The 21285-nt window shown below is 42.1% G+C and overlaps 1 protein-coding gene and 1 long non-coding RNA gene across 4 annotated transcripts in view; one reads left to right on the forward strand and one right to left on the reverse strand.

Moving 5' to 3' along the window:
- NINL (ninein like) overlaps positions 1 to 21285 on the reverse strand; it is a 170587-nt gene that overhangs the window by 132457 nt on the left and 16845 nt on the right. The gene's annotated exons all lie outside the window — the stretch shown is intronic.
- LOC138680562 (uncharacterized) lies at positions 10404 to 11977 on the forward strand. The gene is made up of 2 exons (XR_011321656.1): positions 10404 to 10684; positions 11849 to 11977. It is a non-coding gene; the product is annotated as an uncharacterized lncRNA (long non-coding RNA).

Consider the following 21285-nt stretch of genomic DNA (forward strand, 5'->3'; position numbering starts at 1 on the left):
TCTGAAAAGAAGCGCCACATGTCCGTTTACGCGGGTCTGCCGCCTGCGTGTTTTACCGCATAGTGGAGAAGGGATTTCATGAAATCCCCTGCATTATGCTGTAACATCTGGACGCTGCGTGTTTGACGCTGCGGCTCTACCAGCGTCAAACACGCAGCGCTTCCTGAACGTGGAAACATACCATAAAATCACCTTTCGCAGGGCACCAACAATTAAAAACATCCTAGCCCCAAATTGACAAACCAGTATCCGGAATAAATACGGTGAAACAGACTAAACCAAATGGTATCTCTAAATGTGGGTCCAGAAATTGTCTATGCTGCTGTTCCATTAATCATGGCACAAACCAGCTCCTTTCCACCTCCACTGGTGAAAGATTTCCTATCAATAAATCAATTTTTGACATGCAACGTAGAAATTCTTATCTAGGTAAATGAATGTGTAGGAAACAAATACGTGGGTAGGACGAAACAACCACTCCATAAGAGAATAAACTCCCACAGATCAAATATCCGAAGATTCTTACCCAAACATGGCCTCTCAAGACATTGTGCATTAAAACATACGACTATAAGGCTATGTGCACACGTTCAGGATTTTTAGCCCCTTTTTTAGCGTTTTTTCAGCCGTTTTCCAAAAAAGCTATAAAAAAAAAACAAACAAAAAAAATGCTTACATAAGCATCCTATCATTTTTAATGCATTCCGCATTTTTTGTGCACATGCTGCGTTTTTTTTCCATGGCGGAATCGCATTCCGAAAAAAAAAAACGCAGCATGTTCATCCTTTGCGCAGAATTGCATTATATCTTTTTACTATTGATGATGCATAGGCAGCATTAAAAGTAAAAAGCTGGTCACACTTGTCAAACACTATGTTTGACAAGTGTGACCAACCTGTTAGTTTTCCAAGCGATGCTACAGGTCGCTTGGAAAACGCTAGCATTCTGCAAGCTAATTACGCTTGCAAAACGCTAGTGTTTAGCGGGAATTTGCATGCCAATTCTGCATGCGTATTTCCCGCGGCAGGGAATTGCAGCGGAAATTTCTGCGGAAATTCTGCAATGTGTGCGTATAGCCTAAGACCTTGAAAATCGGTCCCACAGAACATGTCCCAGTTGACACACCCAATCGTGTACAGTGTCTAAATAAAAAAGAAATCTATGGAATATACTGTATAAGCTCAACACTCTGAAATCCCATGGACTAAATGAGATTTCGGAGGTTTTCCTACAGATCCCAATTACTGTATGTAAAAAAAATCCCACCCATACTTCCAGTTGGTCGACCAATGTAAATATACATGCCGAAGTCCGACCTTAACTCTGTTTTTTTACCGTATATACTCAAGTATAAGCTAAATTTTTTCAGCACTTTTTTTTTTGTGCTGAAAATGCCCGCCCGATGAGATGATATAGAAGATGAAAGGGGAGCGGCAGTGGCGGAGCAGCGAGTCACAGGAGGCAGGAGCTGGCTGATGCAGTTAAACCCTGTGCCCGCTGCTTAAAGAGAAATGAATATTCACTGCGCTGGCAGTGAATATTCATTTCTCAGTAATAGCGCGCATAGTGTCAGCCGTAGACTTCCAGGAGTGGCCGGGCGATAACACGTGCCCACTACTTAAGAGAAATGAATATTCACCTCTCTCCACTCCCATAGTGGAGTATTCCAATATTCCAACAACGCAGAGAATTTCCACAAAAACTCTTCTGATATGGATATCTAATGGTCGTGGAATGTCCTGTGGATCTGCAGCAGCTGTTAAGTATAAACTACAAGCGATTAAAATACCTACACCAGGTGAGCACCTTCTGATACATCTCTCTGGATGTTTATGTAGATAGGAGAAAGAGATAAAAACCCTATTTTTCTCTTAGTATTTTTATCCATGTACTGTGTAAGGGCTGTGTCCAACCATGCAGAGCTGCTCCAGTTCATGGTCAACACATACCACAGCTCCTGGACAGAGGAGATTGTATACTCATAAAAATGACATGCTGACAATAGCATTTGCTCAGCAGCTGTTGCTTTCTAATGGAACGCATTTCCTGTCTTATCACAGGAGTAAGTGCTTCTGACGCATCTCCAGCCCTGTGAGCCATTTATAAATCAAATCAGTGATGTATAGGCTCAGCTGCTGGAGCTCCTACCTCATGGACTTGATTTATAATGAAGTAAAAGGACTGAAGACACAGCAAAAAAAAGTCACTCCTGTGATAGAACAGCCAGGGAAATTTGTGACCTCAGGCGGGGAATGTGGTACCTGGTGAAAGCAGCATTTTCAAGCCCATGCTTTTTTGCTTATAAACTCACTTAACATGTCGCTTATATTATCTCTCTTGGTCAGGAGCTGTGGCATGTGCCCCACAGCAAATAACAGTATATAGCAGGGGCACATTTATAATATCTCTGTTAGGAAATTTTTTTTTCAACACACCCAATTGTTGAAGTTATTTTCCCCAACATCTACTGATTAAAATGAACTTTGTACCAGTCACAACGCACCTAAACATGAAGTGTGCATTGTAACATTAGTATCTCCCGGAAGACGAGACTCAGATAGTATACCATGTGATGTTGTATGATGAAGGGGACATATTTCATAGATCAGCACCGACAAGGTGAGATTAATGTGACCACAGTTATGTACACACAAGGAAAAGGTTATCAGGATATACTAATGTAATGTTAGTCAATACTCAGCTCATCAAAGAACAATCCTCTTGGCATCCACCCCAAGCAGGTTTCAACTTGTCCAGTAATTTGTTTAGAAAGAAAATCTTGGTATTATTGAGGATTGTTGAACTTCCACATGGTTGCCACTCATCACTGCTTGTGAAGTGTATATTAAGTCTGCTTGGATGAGTTCCTAAAGTATTGTAAAGAAACACTTTGGTTATGCAAAAATTGTGTGGTTTTTAGAACCGCCATCTTTTTTGCATAAGCTAAGCATTGTTGCCCTGAGATTTACTACAAAGCATGGCATGAAAAAAAAAAAAATAGTCTCTTCTAAAAACATACCTAGATTATGTCATAATGTATTATGGGAGACCTTTCGCAAATCAACTTCCCTGAGGACAAATAAAGCATGTTATAAATCAAAGTAGTCTGGAGAAGTCTGGGCGCTCCCATATTAGTAATAATCAAAGTCTGTCCTGCTGGAAACAGCAGATTCGGCAATTAATCTACTGTAATTTCTATGACCAGCTATAGGGTAGCTGTTTTGTTCTTATGGGTTTTCCAGGAGAAAAAGGTATTTTTACAATGGCTAAAAACAAACAAAATCCAAAATGATAATCATCCTCACCCACCAATCCCGTACTGCTCATGTTCAGATGCTTAACTAGTCAGTACGGTATTTGTTACACACAAAATGTCAGCCAGCCTATAATTGAGGATTGGCTATGCAGGCAACTCATCTTCATGGAGCTAAAGACACTTCTGAAATAACCCACCGCAACTAGAGGACAGTGGGATCTTAACAGCCAAGAAGAGGTGAGATAGGGCTTCTGCAACTGACAACCCTCATTTCGAGAAGTATGGTACATAGGCTCCTTCAGACATTTGGAAAAATCCACTATCCTTGACACAAACAGTAGACAACCATCCAACCTCAGTGCCCGAGAAAGGAGGCCAGTCTTTGAAAAATAAAGAAATCATCATTAAATCTGCAGACAAGGGTGGTACAATAGTCATGATGAGCACAGACTACATGATGGCAGAACAGACAACTGAAAGACACGTTACTAAATTGCGGTCTGACCCTACATAGGAATATTATAAGAAACCAAAAGTTGGTCTCTTGCCTACCTGACAAATCCTGACAACCGTTCTGAGCACGTTTCTAGTTGGGTAGAAAAGTACTCTTGGTAAAAGGATACGCACAGCTACATTTAGGACACAAGTGAAAACCTAAGGCGTCCAGTAATGATCCGTTAGAAAGGATCCAGAGGTGATCCTGAGGAAATCCATTAGGAAAAAAGTTATGCTGACAACTTTTTCATCCGTTATTCACTAACTGATCTCTGCTGGATCGTTCCTTTTGGGCAATGAATCAGTTATTGCCGGAGCCTTTTCTTGAAGGATCCATTAAAAATAGACAACGGATGCCTCAATAAAAGATCAGTTGCCCATTGACTCCAATGTTAAAAAAAGGATCAGTTCGTGAATGGCCGCCACTGTAACATAGTAACATAGTTAGTAAGGCCGAAAAAAGACATTTGTCCATCCAGTTCAGCCTATATTCCACATTATAAATCCCCAGATCTACGTCCTTCTACAGAACCTAATAATTGTATGATACAATATTGTTCTGCTCCAGGAAGACATCCAGGCCTCTCTTGAACCCCTCGACTGAGTTCGCCATCACCACCTCCTCAGGCAAGCAATTCCAGATTCTCACTGCCCTAACAGTAAAGAATCCTCTTCTATGTTGGTGGAAAAACCTTCTCTCCTCCAGACGCAAAGAATGCCCCCTTGTGCCCGTCGCCTTCCTTGGTATAAACAGATCCTCAGCGAGATATTTGTATTGTCCCTTTATATACTTATACATGGTTATTAGATCGCCCCTCAGTCGTCTTTTTTCTAGACTAAATAATCCTAATTTCGCTAATCTGGGTATTGTAGTTCTCCCATCCCCTTTATTAATTTTGTTGCCCTCCTTTGTACTCTCTCTAGTTCCATTATATCCTTCCTGAGCACCGGAGCCCAAAACTGGACACAGTACTCCATGTGCGGTCTAACTAGGGATTTGTACAGAGGCAGTATAATGCTCTCATCATGTGTATCCAGACCTCTTTTAATGCACCCCATGATCCTGTTTGCCTTGGCAGCTGCTGCCTGGCACTGGCTGCTCCAGGTAAGTTTATCATTAACTAGGATCCCCAAGTCCTTCTCCCTGTCAGATTTACCCAGTGGTTTCCCATTCAGTGTGTAATGGTGATATTAATTCCTTCTTCCCATGTGTATAACCTTACATTTATCATTGTTAAACCTCATCTGCCACCTTTCAGCCCAAGTTTCCAACTTATCCAGATCCATCTGTAGCAGAATACTAACTTCTCTTGTATTAACTGCTTTACATAGTTTTGTATCATCTGCAAATATCGATATTTTACTGTGTAAACCTTCTACTAGATCATTAATGAATATGTTGAAGAGAACAGGTCCCAATACCGACCCCTGCGGTACCCCACTGGTCACAGCGACCCAGTTAGAGACTATACCATTAATAACCACCCTCTGCTTTCTATCACTAAGCCAGTTACTAACCCATTTACACACATTTTCCCCCAGACCAAGCATTCTCATTTTGTGCACCAACCTCTTATGCGGCACGGTATCAAACGCTTTCGAAAAATCGAGATATACCACGTCCAATGACTCACCGTGGTCCAGCCTATAGCTTACCTCTTCATAAAAACTGATTAGATTGGTTTGACAGGAGCGATTTCTCATAAACCCATGCTGATATGAAGTTAAACAGTTATTCTCATTGAGATAATCCAGAATAACATCCCTCAGAAACCCTTCAAATATTTTACCAACAATAGAGGTTAGACTTACTGGCCTATAATTTCCAGGTTCACTTTTAGAGCCCTTTTTGAATATTGGCACCACATTTGCTACGCGCCAGTCCTGCGGAACAGACCCCGTCGCTATAAAGTCCCTAAAAATAAGAAATAATGGTTTATCTATTACATTACTTAGTTCTCTTAGTACTCGTGGGTGTATGCCATCCGGACCCGGAGATTTATCTATTTTAATCTTATTTAGCCGGTTTCGCACCTCTTCTTGGGTAAGATTGGTGACCCTTAATATAGGGTTTTCATTGTTTCTTGGGATTTCACCTAGCATTTCATTTTCCACCGTGAATACCGTGGAGAAGAAGGTGTTTAATATGTTAGCTTTTTCCTCGTCATCTACAACCATTCTTTCCTCACTATTTTTTAAGGGGCCTACATTTTCAGTTTTTATTCTTTTACTATTGATATAGTTGAAGAACAGTTTGGGATTAGTTTTACTCTCCTTAGCAATGTGCTTCTCTGTTTCCTTTTTGGCAGCTTTAATTAGTTTTTTAGATAAAGTATTTTTCTCCCTATAGTTTTTTAGAGCTTCAATGGTGCCATCCTGCTTTAGTAGTGCAAATGCTTTCTTTTTACTGTTAATTGCCTGTCTTACTTCTTTGTTTAGCCACATTGGGTTTTTCCTATTTCTAGTCCTTTTATTCCCACAAGGTATAAACCGCTTACAGTGCCTATTTAGGATGTTATTAAACATTTTCCATTTATTATCTGTATTCTTATTTCTGAGGACATTGTCCCAGTCTACCAGATTAAGGGCATCTCTAAGCTGGTCAAACTTTGCCTTCCTAAAGTTCAGTGTTTTTGTGACTCCCTGACAAGTCCCCCTAGTGAAAGACAGGTGAAACTGTACAATATTGTGGTCGCTATTTCCTAGATGCCCGACCACCTGCAGATTTGTTATTCTGTCAGGTCTATTAGATAGTATTAGGTCTAAAAGTGCTGCTCCTCTGGTTGGATTCTGCACCAATTGTGAAAGATAATTTTTCTTGGTTATTAGCAGAAGCCTGTTGCCTTTATGGGTTTCACAGGTTTCTGTTTCCCAGTTAATATCCGGGTAGTTAAAGTCCCCCATAACCAGGACCTCATTATGGGTTGCAGCTTCATCTATCTGCTTTAGAAGTAGACTTTCCATGGTTTCTGTTATATTTGAGGGTTTGTAACAGACCCCAATGAGAATTTTGTTACCATTTTTCCCTCCATGAATTTCGACCCATATGGACTCGACATCCTCATTCCCTTCGCTAATATCCTCCCTTAAAGTGGACTTTAGACAAGACTTTACATAGAGACAAACCCCTCCTCCTCTCCGATTTTTACGATCCTTTCTAAACAGACTGTAACCCTGTAAGTTAACTGCCCAGTCATAGCTTTCATCTAACCATGTCTCGGTTATTCCCACTGATTAAGGAGGGTGCCTCTGACTGCAGAGCCCTCCCCTCTACTGTTCCCTATGTTGGTTTGGCACGCTCCTCCATCCCCCCCCCCCCCTCACATGCAAATAAGGGGTGGGTAGATTTTAATACTGGACCAATAAGGTTAGGAGGAGGTTTACACGGGCCCCTCTCCTGCAGTATATATAATGGGGCTTGGCGCCTTTTTTGTCCTCTTCCCCCTGACTAGGGGTCTCGGAGGTGCTGGCCCCACCCTCCCTCCCTGTTTATTCTGTAATTTAATGTTGAAATATGTTTTATTCTTTAGAATTCAAGTCACAGCAGTTAAGGAACAGAAAGGACACATGGTGCAACTCGTCGGCTGACTTGCCTGTGAATATGCGGCAGGACATTTGGCGGCGAGTCCAGTTTAATAAATTTAAGTACCTTTCTAATGGTTGTGTTAAAATACTTTAATAAAAGCTGTGACTGACCCTCACCCATCATCCTGTGTTATGGTGTTATTTTATGGTTGTGAGTGGGTTGTGGTGCATGCCAGTTTTGGTTAATGATCCAGCGAAAACCCATTAGTAAAGAATTTGTGCAGACAACTTTTTAGTTTGATATTCACTAATAGACATGAGTGAATATCGTCGGCTCCCTCCTTATTGGGCTCGCTAATAGAGCTTACCGAATAGCTGCAGCGGGAACCCGGATACTTGGATCACTCCTGATAATCAGGTGTCTGGCGCTGTAGCTGCATGTGTGTTGCGGCTGTGTGACAGTCAACACATGCATGGAGAGCCTGTGTGTTGTGACTGTCACACAGCCGCGACACATGCAGCTACGGCGCCAGACACCTGATTATCAGGAGCGATCCAAGTATCCGGGTTCCCGCTACAGCTCTATTAGCGAGCCCAATAAGGAGGGAGCCGACGATTTTCACACATGTCTATTAGTGAATACCATACTAAAAAGTTGTCTGCACAACTTCTTTACTAATGGGTGTCCACTGGATCATTAAAGGACATGTGAACATAGAGGACCTATTGCTGGTAGTTTAGGCTACCAGAAGGAACCATCCAAGTCACCATGGATATGGCATCTTTGTAGTCCAATATCCCATACCAAGTTAATTAAATACCTATAACGTAATCATGGAAAATACAGGAATTGATGCAGATTCTGTGGTGAAACGTACAAAATTCATCTTTACTTAAAGCAACGTTGACTGGCCACGGGGATCGCATGGCATAACACTGATGCCAACCTCAGGACAGCCAAGCCAATGCAGATACCGCTGGAATGGTCCCGCTCTGTTGACGGGACTTCAACATCAGTCCGAAGCCACCGCTCTGTCGACATGACGTCAGCAGAGGCAGCTGGATCTCCAGCAAGAACAGTCTGTAAGCGCTCTGTGACGTGCCGATGCTCTTCTTCGCCATCACGCAGCTACCTGCCTATTCCTGCCGATTAGTGCTTAGGTACATTTATTTGTGTTTTTCACTAAGTACCGGATATCAATTTTAAAGAATGTGCTCCTCAGTCCTCGTGGGGGAATCACAACTCTGGACCAGACCTCGATTATTGACTAATAAAATTTTCACACTCTTCATTTCTTACAAATACTGATGTAAAATACTGACCAAATAAGGAATATGTGAACATGGCCTACTAGTTTAGGAATATTTAAAACAGCACACAAACTCCACATCCTCACCGTTTCACATGTAAAGCGCCATGGAATAAATGGCACTATCTACTATATAATTGTCTAAGGGGTACTTCCGTCTTTATGTCTGTCCTTCTGTCTGTCCCGGAAATCTCAAGTCGCTGATTGGTTGTGGCTGTTTTGCCGTGACCAATCAGCGACGGGCACAGTCTGGTGGCAAAATGGCCGCTCCTTACTCCCCGTAGTCAGAGCCCGCTCCATAATCCCCTCCAGTCACCGCTCACAAATGGTTAATGGCAGCGTTAACGGACCACATTATGCCGCGGTGCAACGCAGTCCGTTAACGCCGACGGAGGGTGAGCATAACTATTTTTTATTTTAATCATTTTTTTTAACAGAGATATGGTGCCCACATTGCTATATACTACGTGGGCTGTGTTAGATACTGCATGGGCTGTGGTATATACATCTCTGTGCTATATACTATGTGGGCTGTGCTATATACTACGTGGCTGTGGAATATATTTCGTGGCTGGGTAATATACTACATTGCTGTGCTCTATACTATGTGGCCTGGGTTATATACTGCATGGGCAGTGCTATATACTACGTCTGTGCTATATACTACGTGGCTGTGCTATATACTACATGGGCAGTGTTATATACTACATCTCTGTGCTATATACTACATGGCTGTGCTATATACTACGTGGCTGGGCAATATACTATGCATCTGTGCTATATACTACGTGTCTGTGCTATATACTATGTGGCCTGTGTTATATACTGCATGGGTTGTGTTATATACTACGTGGCTGTGCTATATATTACGTGGCTGGGCAATATACTACATCGCTGTGTTATATACTGCATGGGCAGTGTTATATACTACGTCTCTGTGCTATATACTACGTGGCTGTGCTATATACTACGTGGCTGTGCAATATATTACGTGGCTGTGCAATATACTACGTGGGCTGTGCTATATACTACGTGTCTGTGCTATATACTACGTGGCTGGGCAATATACTACATCGCTGTGCTATATGCTACGTGGCCGGTGCTATATACTGCATGGGCAGTGTTATATACTACGTCTGTGCAATATACTACGTGGCTGTGCAATATATTACGTGGCGTTACGTGGCTGTGCAATATACTACGTGGCTGGCAATATACTACGTGGCTGGGCAATATACTACATCGCTGTGCTATATGCTACGTGGCCGGTGCTATATACTGCATGGGCAGTGTTATATACTACGTCTCTGTGCTATATACTACGTGGCTGTGCAATATTTTACGTGGCTGTGCAATATACTACGTGGGCTGTGCTATATACTACGTGGCTGGACAATATACTATGTGGCAATTTGAACCACGCTTCGCTAATTGGTCGCGGCCGGCCGAATCCTGTGTGTAAATTGCATTATTCTGAAAACTTCATAAATAAACTACATACAGATTCTAGAATACCCGATGCGTTAGAATCGGGCCACCATCTAGTAATAAATAATAATGTTCGAGCAGGAGCTGGCTCCATAGGAATATTTTTCACATGGCAAATTATCTCCATGCATGAATGCGATGGACGGCCAGGTTCTGGTTAATGGTGTTTACAGAAAAACTCCATTCCACCAACACATCTGTCAGCTTCTGTGTAATCTGCTTTAACAAATCCCAGCATTTCCCGTAAAATAGCTGACGTGGTGAGTGCTTTTTTTCTATTGCAAAACCACAGATTGGGAGTGAATTGCTCTGAATTCTGTGCAGTGCTAGTCACTCTGCTGTTAAACAGAAGCTGACAGCTACCCTGTCCACAATTAGCAAATGGTTTTCAATGCATCTTAACCAGGTTAGGTCACATCCAGTTTGTGCTCAAAGAAGGAGTCAATGATAAATATTTCAGTGTTGCACGCCTCTTACAGGTTTTCCTTTTTCTTGAGAGGTGTGGTGTTTTTCCCCCATGCACTTCCCCGTAGTCATACATACGAATGATGGAAATCAAGATGTTGGAGAGGACCAAAGCGGCGCTGGAAATGGCAGAAGACTGTGACAAGTAAGTATTTTACTGCTCGCACTTTACTGACGGAGAACATACCCCCACCCACAGTGAGCGGTCCTTTGACATTATCCCTGTACTTTCTTATACCACCAATATGTTCCCACAATCACAAAGGCGTCTTGTCTAATGCAAGTTTTATTTGTTCTCCATGGTATAAATATTCCAGTATAGCCCTGTGGTATCATGAAGATACAGACACAGTGACTTGGAACAACTTTTGGAATACCTGTGGTTACATTAACAAAATATTCTTGCACACCTCCTCTAAAATGATCATCTATAAAAGCCGACAGCCAGACAATGTCATACGACTGACTTGGGTAAACAGTAACATTCTTTCGGCTGGCTTATAAAATCCCTGGTCCTGCAGCCAATTCAGCTGGATCTAAAAAATTACAATGCCAAAAAGTGATGAAAAAGCTATGAATCAGAAAAAAAGGACATGCACAGACAAGGAGTGAGATTGTGGCCAAGATGTGGTCCTCAAAACGTTATCAATGCCCAGATCCCAACTATTAGAAGATCATAAACAAGTTGAAAAATAGAAAAAAAAAAATGATATATGGAAGTCAAACAGAAGAGGCATCTAACCACTTCCGGACCCAGACAGCTCAGACTTTAGTGGAGGGATGAGGAACCTTTTATCTGCCAAGGGCCATTTGTAAATTTATACCATCCTTGGGGGCCGTACAAACAGCGTGTCAACTCTGCCCATGAAGTACTTCACATTAGCGTTGCGTCGGGCGCAGCAGCGGCGACGCATGCGTCCCTATATTTAACATGGGGGTGCATGGACATGCGTTGTCTTGCGTTTTGTGACGCATGCGTCATTTTTGGCGCAAGCGTCAGGGCGCAGAGGACGCAGCAAGTTGCATTTTTTTTGCGTCCAAAATCAAGCCAAAAATGGACGCATGCGTCACAAAACCATGCGTTTTTGCATGCGTTTTGCATGCGTCGCGTTGCCGACGTAACACACAACAACGCAAATGTGAACGTAGCCTAACGCTGACACAGGACGTAATCTTTCCATGCATGCGCCTCAGAGTTCAGTAGTCAATGCTGCGTGCATTTGCTCACGGAGCAGGATGTAATTAAAGGGCCGGTGGCAGTCAAACTTAACATGTTTTTATGTTGCTGTTATGTTCCTTTTTTTAACAGTTTTGCTGAACTTTAGGGGAGGTACCAGGCGGAATCCACCGGGAAAAAAGATGTTTTGTGCACATACCATTTAATTCATGAAGACTGGTTTTAAAAAAATAAATAAATCTTTTTATAAACTGTGCACAAGTGTTTTTGTTGCTCCCCCCCACCCCCTTACGTCTCGCACAGAAGTCTATGGGAAATGCTAAAAAAAGTTTTTTATGTAGTTAAGAAAACAAAATAAAGTGCTGTGAAAAATAAATGCTTAGCACAAGCAATCAACACGAAAAGCTTGTTCACTTACGGTACTTTAGCGAGACATTCTCTACGTAATTCCTGAGTTGTTGCGTATGTTTTACACAATGAAAGCCAGGTGGATCTTCTCACAAAGTATGGGAGGAGGTGGATAGGGATAATAGCTCCCCTCGGGGCCTGAATAAAGGTGTGAAATATAGGCATTCTGGGCAATAATCCGTAAACCTGAATGCCAGTGGACCTCTTTGTTCTGTCTGTCGGCCAAGTTCCCACTTTGAGTTTTTGATGTTGCATATTTTTGCCAGATGAAATAAGCAGCGTCTCACAGTTCCAGCAAAGTGGATAGGATTTATAGACCTCTCATGACCATTTTTTTTTATTTTGTTTGATCCTATATTTGGATTTCACTTGGCTACGCAAGTGAGTGAGGACATTGAAAAACATTGGACTACACTCGGATGACATCTGAGTGCAGTCTGATTTCCATGGACTTACAGAATGGAGAGATTGACATATTTTTCTCCATTTTATCTGAGAAAATTAGATCACACTGAGTGTCTTTACATAATCGGCGCGATTCCCTCGGACGTCCGTTTGCACCAGCCCTTATGAGTGACTATCTAATAACACCCAATTGGACTTACCAAAAGTTAACTCGTTAGGTGCAAAATTCTTTGACCAATATCTCTGCAACAGAGAGGCGAAACTAAAAACAAAAAAAAGTTATTTTGCGCTCTGAAGCCACCATCATATCATGTGTCCAGTTCAACACGGAAAATTTGATGAAAGGTGGTCTTTAGTCTGTGATTATTGCTCACAAGGACAAATGTAACTGAATGATTCTTTAGTGATAAACACAGGCATGCGATAATACAAAAAATAAAATAAAAAGGGCTTTCACAACAAAAGAAAGTCATTTTAACAACTAAGCATGTGTCACTATAAATTAGGATAGGTGCCTAGAAACTCAGCTTTCACAAAGGCCATTGTATAATCTCTTTAGTCCAGGTTGGTTGCCATGGAATTTCAAGTCAAAAAGATGGTGACAGGAGGTCGGTGGCATTGTCTTTCCAGGCTGTTAATACATAAGCCCTTCGCTGTCACAGTCTGAACTCCTGGGCTGGGGAGAAAGGACAGAATTGTTCTCGGCTTTCTATTGTATTCAGAGTTTCTGGTTTCAGCCTGATATCCAAGACCAACTCCTCTACAACTCACATACACTGCATCTAAGGCTACTTTCACACTAGCGTCGTGCACTGCACGCTATGCGTCGTTTTGTAGAAAAAAACGCATCCTGCAAAAGTGCTTGCAGCATGCGTTTTTTCTCCATTTACTTGCATTAGCGTCGCATTGCGACGCTTTGCCACACGTCGCAACCGTCGTGCGACGGTTGCGCCGTGTTGTGGCGGACCGTCGGCTGCAAAAAACGTTACATGTAACTTTTTTGCTGCCGACGGTCTGCCATTTCCGACCGCGCATGCGCGGCCGGAACTCCGCCCCCACCTCCCCGCACCTCACAATGGGGCAGCGCATGCGCTGGAAAAATGCATCCGCTGCCCCCGTTGTGCGGCGCATTCACTGCTAGCGTCTGTACTTCGGCCCGACGCACTGCGACGTGCCGAGTACGACGCTAGTGTGAAAGTAGCCTTAGCTAATAATGTCACACTGCGGTAAGACCATGGGGAACGGTGGAAGCGGCAATGGACTATTCCTAAGGCTACGGCCCCACTATCAGTATTTGGTCAGTATTTTACCTCAGCATTTGTAAGCCAAAACCAGTGGGTGATAAATGCAGAAGTGGTGACGTGTTTCTATTATACTTTTACTCTGATTGTTCCTCACCTGGTTTTGGCTTACAATTGCTGAGGAACAATACTGACCAAATACTCATAGTGGGGCTGCAGCCTCAGCTAATTCCTATCCACATCAGCAGATACAACTCATGGAATACAGCACCCCAATTGCACTGACAAAAAAACAATGCAAAATGTTGAAAAAAAATTAAATATTGTCATTTTTGGTTCTAATTACAATTGAATTTGCTCTTTGTAATGACATTCAGTAAGTGCAGAAAAGACAACTGCCCTATTTCTTTACCACAGCCATATGTCAGTAATGGTCTAAAATTATGCATAATGAGGATTTATTAAAGCCGATTAGTGTCAGGAGATGGATCCATAGAAACACTGGTTTTTACAACCACGGTGACGCCATACGTTAGGGAATAGCATTATATACATCTAGTACTAGAGGAGATACACGGCTGTCAGTAATTGTAAGGTCTTAAGTTTTTAGCTAAGGGAAAGAAACAAGAAACAAAATTCTCAATACATGATTTAGAATAAGGTTTGTCCATACCGGAGCACGGTGTCTGGGGTCTGCCCCCAGGAACTCACTGTCATATTACGGTATATACCAAACACATCCAAAGAGCTCCGTTCACTCAAAAAAAAGGATCCAAAACGGGTGACCTTCTTTTGTTACCAAAACTGTAATGAACAGCTGTCAGCAGAATACATCTACCATTTTCAGCAGCCAAAATTTTGCTAATGCTTTGAACAGAAGGCCTCCTCCTGCCCACAATGGGCAAATAATGCCTCTCGTAAATGGCCCCTGTATTCAGATGACAGCATGGGGAAAGCAGCCACAGGGACCTGCTCCAGCAATCTGATAATAAGGTATTCACATCTAGGATAAAACACTACTTTATGACGGGTGGAGAACCTCATGCCCCAGGGCCATTTACGGCCCTCAATGACCTTTTATCAGGCCCCAGAGCAGATTCTCAGGGACCGTATTCTTTGGCAGGGAGGTGTATTTTGATTACAACCAGCTCATTAATTTATTCTTGCTCTATTAGCACACATACATGCAGCGTTCACTACTTAACACTGAAGGGCATGCAAGGAAAGTTTAACCCCTTTACCCCCAAAGGTGGTTTGCACGTTAATTTTTACATTTCTGACCACTGTCCCTTTATGAGGTTATAACTCTGGAACGCTTCAACGGATCCAGGTGATTCTGACATTGTTTTCTCGTGACATATTGTACTTCATGATAGTGGTAAAATTTCTTTGATATTGCCTGCGTTTATTTGTGAAAAAAATGGAAATTTGGCGAAAATTTTGAAAATTTCGCAGTTTTCCAACTTTGAATTTTTATGCAATTAAATCACAGAGATATGTCACACAAAATACTTAATAAGTAAAATTTCCCACATGTCTACTTTATATCAGCACAATTTTGGAACCAAAATAGTTTTTTGTTAGGGAGTTATAAGGGTTAAAAGTTGGCCAGCAATTTCTCATTTTTACAACACCATTTTTTTTAAGGGACCACATCTCATTTGAAGTCATTTTGAGGGGTCTATATGATAGAAAATAACCAAGTGTGACACCATTCTAAAAACTGCACCCCTCAAGGTGCTCAAAACCACATTCAAGAAGTTTAACCCTTTAGCTGTTTCACAGGAATTTTTGGAATATTTAAATAAAAATGAACATTTAACTTTTTTTCACAAAAAATTTCCTTCAGCTCCAATTTGTTTTATTTTACCAAGGGTAACAGGAGAAAATGGACCCCAAAAGTTGTTGTACAATTTGTCGCGAGTACGCCGATACCCTATATGTGGGGGTAAACCACTGTTTGGGCGCATGGCAGAGCTCGGAAGGGAAGGAGTGCCATTTGACTTTTCAATGCAAAATTGACTGGAATTGAGATGGGACGCCATGTTGCGTTTAGAGAGCCACTGATGTGCCTAAACATTGAAACCCCCCACAAAGTGACACCATTTTAGAAAGTAGACCCCCTAAGGAACTCATCTAGATGTGTTGTGAGAGCTTTGAACCCCCAAGTGTTTCACTACAGTTTATAACGCAGAGCCGTGAAAATAAAAATTCTTTTTTTTTTCCCCACAAAAATTATTTTTTAGCCCCCAGTTTTGTATTTTTCCAAGGGTAACAGTTGAAATTGGACCCTAAATATTGTTGTCCAATTTGTCCTGAGTACGCTGATACCCCATATGTGGGGGGGAACCACTGTTTGGGCGCATGGGAGGGCTCGGAACGGAAGGAGCGCCACTTGGAATGCAGACTTAGATGTATTGGTCTGCAGGCGTCACATTACGTTTGCAGAGCCTTTAATGTAACTAAACAGTAGAAACCCCCCACAAGTGACCCCATATTGGAAACTAGACCCCCCAAGGAACTTATCTAGATGTGTTGTGAGAACTTTGCGTTATAAACTGTAGTGAAACACTTGGGGGCTCAAAGCCGTGAAAATAAAAAAATCTTTTTTTTTTTTTTCCACAAAAATTAATTTTTTAGCCCCCAGTTTTGTATTTTCCCAAGGGTAACAGGAGCAATTGGACCCCAAAAGTTGTTGTCCAATGTGTCCTGAGTACGCTGATACCCCATATGTTGGGGTAAACCCCTGTTTGGGCGCACGAGAGAGCTTGGAAGGGAAGGAGCACTGTTTTACTTTTTCAACGCAGAATTGGCTGGAATTGAGATCGGACGCCATGTCGCATTTGGAGAGCCCCTGATCTGGCTAAACAGTGGAAACCCCCCCAATTATAACTGAAACCCTAATCAAAGCACACCCCTAACCCTAATCCCAATGGTAACCCTAACCACACCCCTAACCCTGACACACCCCTAACCCTAATCCCAACCCTATTCCCAACCGTAAATGTAATCCAAACCCTAATCCTAACTTTAGCCCCAACCCCAACTGTAGCCTTAACCCTAGCCCTAACCCTAATTCTAGCCCTAACCCTAACCCTAATGGGAAAATGGAAATACATTTTTTTTTAATTTTTCCCAAACTAAGGGGGTGATGAAGGGGGGTTTGATTTACTTTTGTAATGGGTTTTTTAGCGGATTTTTATGATTGGCAGCAGTCACACACTGAAAGACGCTTTTTATTGCAAAAAATATGTTGCGTTACCACATTTTGAGAGCTATAATTTTTTCATATTTTGGTCCACAGAGCCATGTGAGGTCTTGTTTTTTGAGGGACGAGTTGACGTTTTTATTGGTAACTTTCGGGCACGTCACAATTTTTGACCGCTTTTTATTCCGATTTTTGTCAGGCAGAATGACCAAGAACCAGCTATTCATGAATTTCTTTTGGGGGAGGCGTTTATACCGTTCCGCGTTTGGTAAAATGGATAAAGCAGTTTTATTCTTTGGGTCAGTATGATTACAGCGATACCTCATTTATATCATTTTTTTTATGTTTTGGCGCTTTTATGCGATAAAAACTATTTTATAGAAAAAATAATTATTTTTGCATTTTTTATTCTGAGGACTATAACCGTTTTATTTTTTCGCTGATGATGCTGTATGGTGGCTCGTTTTTTGCGGGATAAGATGACGTTTTCAGCAGTACCATGGTTATTTATATCCGTCTTTCTGATCGCGTGTTATTCCACTTTTTGTTTGGCGTATGATAATAAAGCGTTGTTTTTTGCCTTTTTTTTTTTTTACGGTGTTCACTGAAGGGGTTAACTAAATGGAAACAATATTTTGTTTGTTTGTTTTTTTAGGATTTTTTTTTTTTTAATTTTTGCCCCGGGGGGGTGGCATCATGTTATAGTGTAAGATCGCTGATCTGACACTTTGCTGTGCACTGCAATCTGACGTGCACTCTGCAGGCTTACCGGCGCTTGCTCTGAGCAGGCGCTGGTAGGCCACCTCCCTGCAGGACCCGGATGCAGCCCCGCGGCCATCTTGGATACGGGCCTGCTGCAGGGAGGAGGAGGTAAGAGACCCTCCGAGCAATGCGATCACATCACGTTGCTCCGGGGGTCTCCAGGAAGCCCGCAGGGAGCCCCCTCCCTGCGCGATGCTTCCCTATACCGCCGGAACACTGCGATCATATTTGGTGGTAACATTGAAGGGGGACAGTAAGGAGAGGTGTCAGTGTGGGCAGGAACACAGATTATTGAACAATGTAAGGGGGATCAGTGTAGAGGCCATAGTTAGTAAGGAAGGACAGGTTGGCAGTTATAGTTCATATGGGGGGGGGTGACAGCATGGTTTTTATAATTTATAAGGAGAGGGATAGTGTTGATGCAATGTTGCATAAGAGAAACAGTGTTGGGGTCATACTTTGTGTTTTTAAATCACGGGGCATTATAATTACATTTATTTTTAATGCACCGTGTTGGGATGTGCTGCAGAAAGCTGGAAAAGTAATTCTGCAGAGACAAGCTATCTCATTATAGTATCTGTACTTCATGGAGACAAAAGGAATGTTAAAGGGCACCTGTCACCTGAATTTGGCGGGACCAGTTTTGGGTCATATGGGCGGAGTTTTCGGGTGTTTGATTCACCCTTTCCTTACCCGCTGGCTGCATGCTGGCTGCAATATTGGATTGAAGTTCATTCTCTGTCCTCCATAGTACACGCCTGCACAGTCTGCAATCTTGCCTTGCGCAGGCGTATACTACGGAGGACAGAGAATGAACTTCAATCCAATATTTCGGCCAGCATGCAGCCAGCGGGTAAGGAAAGGGTGAATCAAACACCCGAAAACTCCGCCCATATGACCCAAAACTGGTCCCGCCAAATTCAGGTGACAGGTTCCCTTTAACTACTCTAATCAGAGAAGACAACACATGAGAAGTACCTGGATGTTTATTTGTAATATTGACTGCGTCTAATAGTTACTGTGGTTGCTGTATGGTCCGCAGTCTGATAATGGTTGGTAACTAGTGATGAGCAAGTATACTCGTTCCTCGAGGGTGTCCTTCGAGAATTTGTAAGTACTCTGACATTTAGTTTTCAGCGCCGCAGCTGAATGATTTACATCTGTTAGCCTGCTTGATTACATGTGGGGATTCCCTAGCAACCAGGCAACCCCCACATGTACTTATGCTGGCTAACAGATGTAAATCATTCAGCTGCGGCGCTGAAAACTAAATCTCTGAGTACTTACAAATACTCGGAGGACACCTGAGCCTGCTCGGGTAATCTCGAGTACCGAGTATATTCGCTCATCACTATTGGTAACTTAACAATGATAAAGAGATACTAAGAGTTGTTAAGACATATTGGGTTCATGCAATACAAGTGTGTACCGCGAGAGCTCACCCGACATTGCAATTGATCCTAAGCTTGGTGTTGTAATCATGTTCCAACGGTGGTTCTGTACTCATGTACCGATAGCGGTTCTGGTGCTGTAATTGTGTAAGTACCTCTCATTTTTTTATTTTAATTTTTGCAGCTCTGAGGATTGGTTTACTATGACAGTGTGACCTTTGGAAATATTTTTCACTCCTGCAATACAGACTAAATAAAATTATATAAGAATATTAATGGATATGATCACAAGAAAACAATTACCGTAAACTGCATGACTGAATACCAGTAGGGTATGTGCACATTATGTCTTTTTCAAGTAGATACACTCCATAACCCACATGAAAGAGCACTGAATAAAAGGCCAAAAAGAATGAACATATGCTAAAAAACAAACAAACAAAAAAAAAAGTTCATGACAAAATACGCCAACGTGTCCCGAAAGGTTTTCCTCCTGAAAATTTCACCAGGTTTGCACATGTCTGATAGACTTCCTGTGAGCATACTCTTACTTGGAGGGCAGACACCATGAAATATTATTTTATTCCCATATGTTCTTTTGATAAAACTTTTCTGACTTTGTTGAATATCACAAGTACATGGCAAATATATTATGCAAACAGGTAGAACATTCAAAACTAAATAGAATGAGGACTATAAATCACTGCAAGACTGCTGAACCATAGAAATCCAGCCAATAAATTACCAGCAATTCAATCTGGTAACTTTGCGCAAGTTAACAAGCCAGTGGAATATTAACTGAAAGCGTGTGCCTTTGTGAGGTACCGTATGTTCCCTTGATACATGTCTTAGCGTTAAATAGCTCCATAATATGGATGCAATAAACACAACCACAATACTTTTTTTCTCACAGTCATATACACAGATTATCTGGAGGCACGATACGACATGAAAACTTTTACAAGATCGGCGGTTGTTTCAATGCCTGTTTACACAAGCAGACCGAGGTAAATGATGCGCACTGAGCGCAGGGCACATAGGCCGCCACTCATGTCAGCAGTGCGAGTCATGTTTACACAGAAACATGTTCCACAGAGAAAATGTTCTTTCATGCTGCATAAAAATAATTATCAGAGAAACAAGCATTTTTCCCCGTTCATCAGTTCATTGGCAGCTTGTTTACACGGCAAGATAATCTATTTATACAATTGCCTTGTAATGTTTTTATTTCCTGTTCTGTCCAGATGTCAAGGTATCCCAGAATTCCAAGCGGAGGAAGTTCACCGACCGCCACAGGGGAGCTGTGCAGGGGGGAGACCTGGGACATTATTAAACGTTAAATTGGCACTTGTTGTTATAGGGGAACTCAGGTTATTGTGACTGTCAAAGGGGCACACAGAGGGCATTATTACTTTCTAAAGAGGAAAAGTGTGGCACTGATTTCTAGGGCAGTTGCACACAGCATTACTATATTCTAGAGGTTTGTTTTACCGTCTAGAGGGCACACAGACCCACAAAGCAGATTCAGTAATAGGGACATATACCCCAAAGCGGAGCTGCTGCTGCTGTATCAGCAGGATGAGGAGTTTGTGCAGGTTGGGAATAGATGGGGACAAAGCTAAAAATATGAGAAGTGAAATGTGTCTTTGTTGGAATCTCTGCAGATGAGTGCTGGCTGGAGAAGTTGTCATGTTACATAGTTAGTAAGGTTGAAGGAAGAATATAAGTCCATCTAGTTCAACCCATAGCCTAACCTAACATGCCCTAACATGTTGATCCAGAGGAAGGCAAAAAACCCCATGTGGCAAAGAGTAAGCTCCACATTGGGGAAAAAAAATTCCTTCCTGACTCCACATACGGCAATCATACTAGTTCCCTGGATCAACGCCCTATCAAGGAATCTAGTGTATATACCCTGTAACATTACACTTATCAAGAAAGGCATCCAGTCCCCTCTTAAATTTAAGTAATGAATCACTCATTACAACATCATAGGGCAGAGAGTTCCATAGTCTCACTGCTCTTACAGTAAAGAATCCACGTCTGTTATTATGCTTAAACCTTTTTTCCTCCAAACGCAGAGGATGCCCCCTTGTCCCGGTTTCGGATTAAAAAGATCATCAGAAAGGTCTTTGTACTGTCCCCTCATATATG

The sequence above is a fragment of the Ranitomeya imitator genome, chromosome 5 (genome assembly GCF_032444005.1).
Source record: "Ranitomeya imitator isolate aRanImi1 chromosome 5, aRanImi1.pri, whole genome shotgun sequence".
Classification (NCBI taxonomy): Eukaryota; Metazoa; Chordata; class Amphibia; order Anura; family Dendrobatidae; genus Ranitomeya; species Ranitomeya imitator.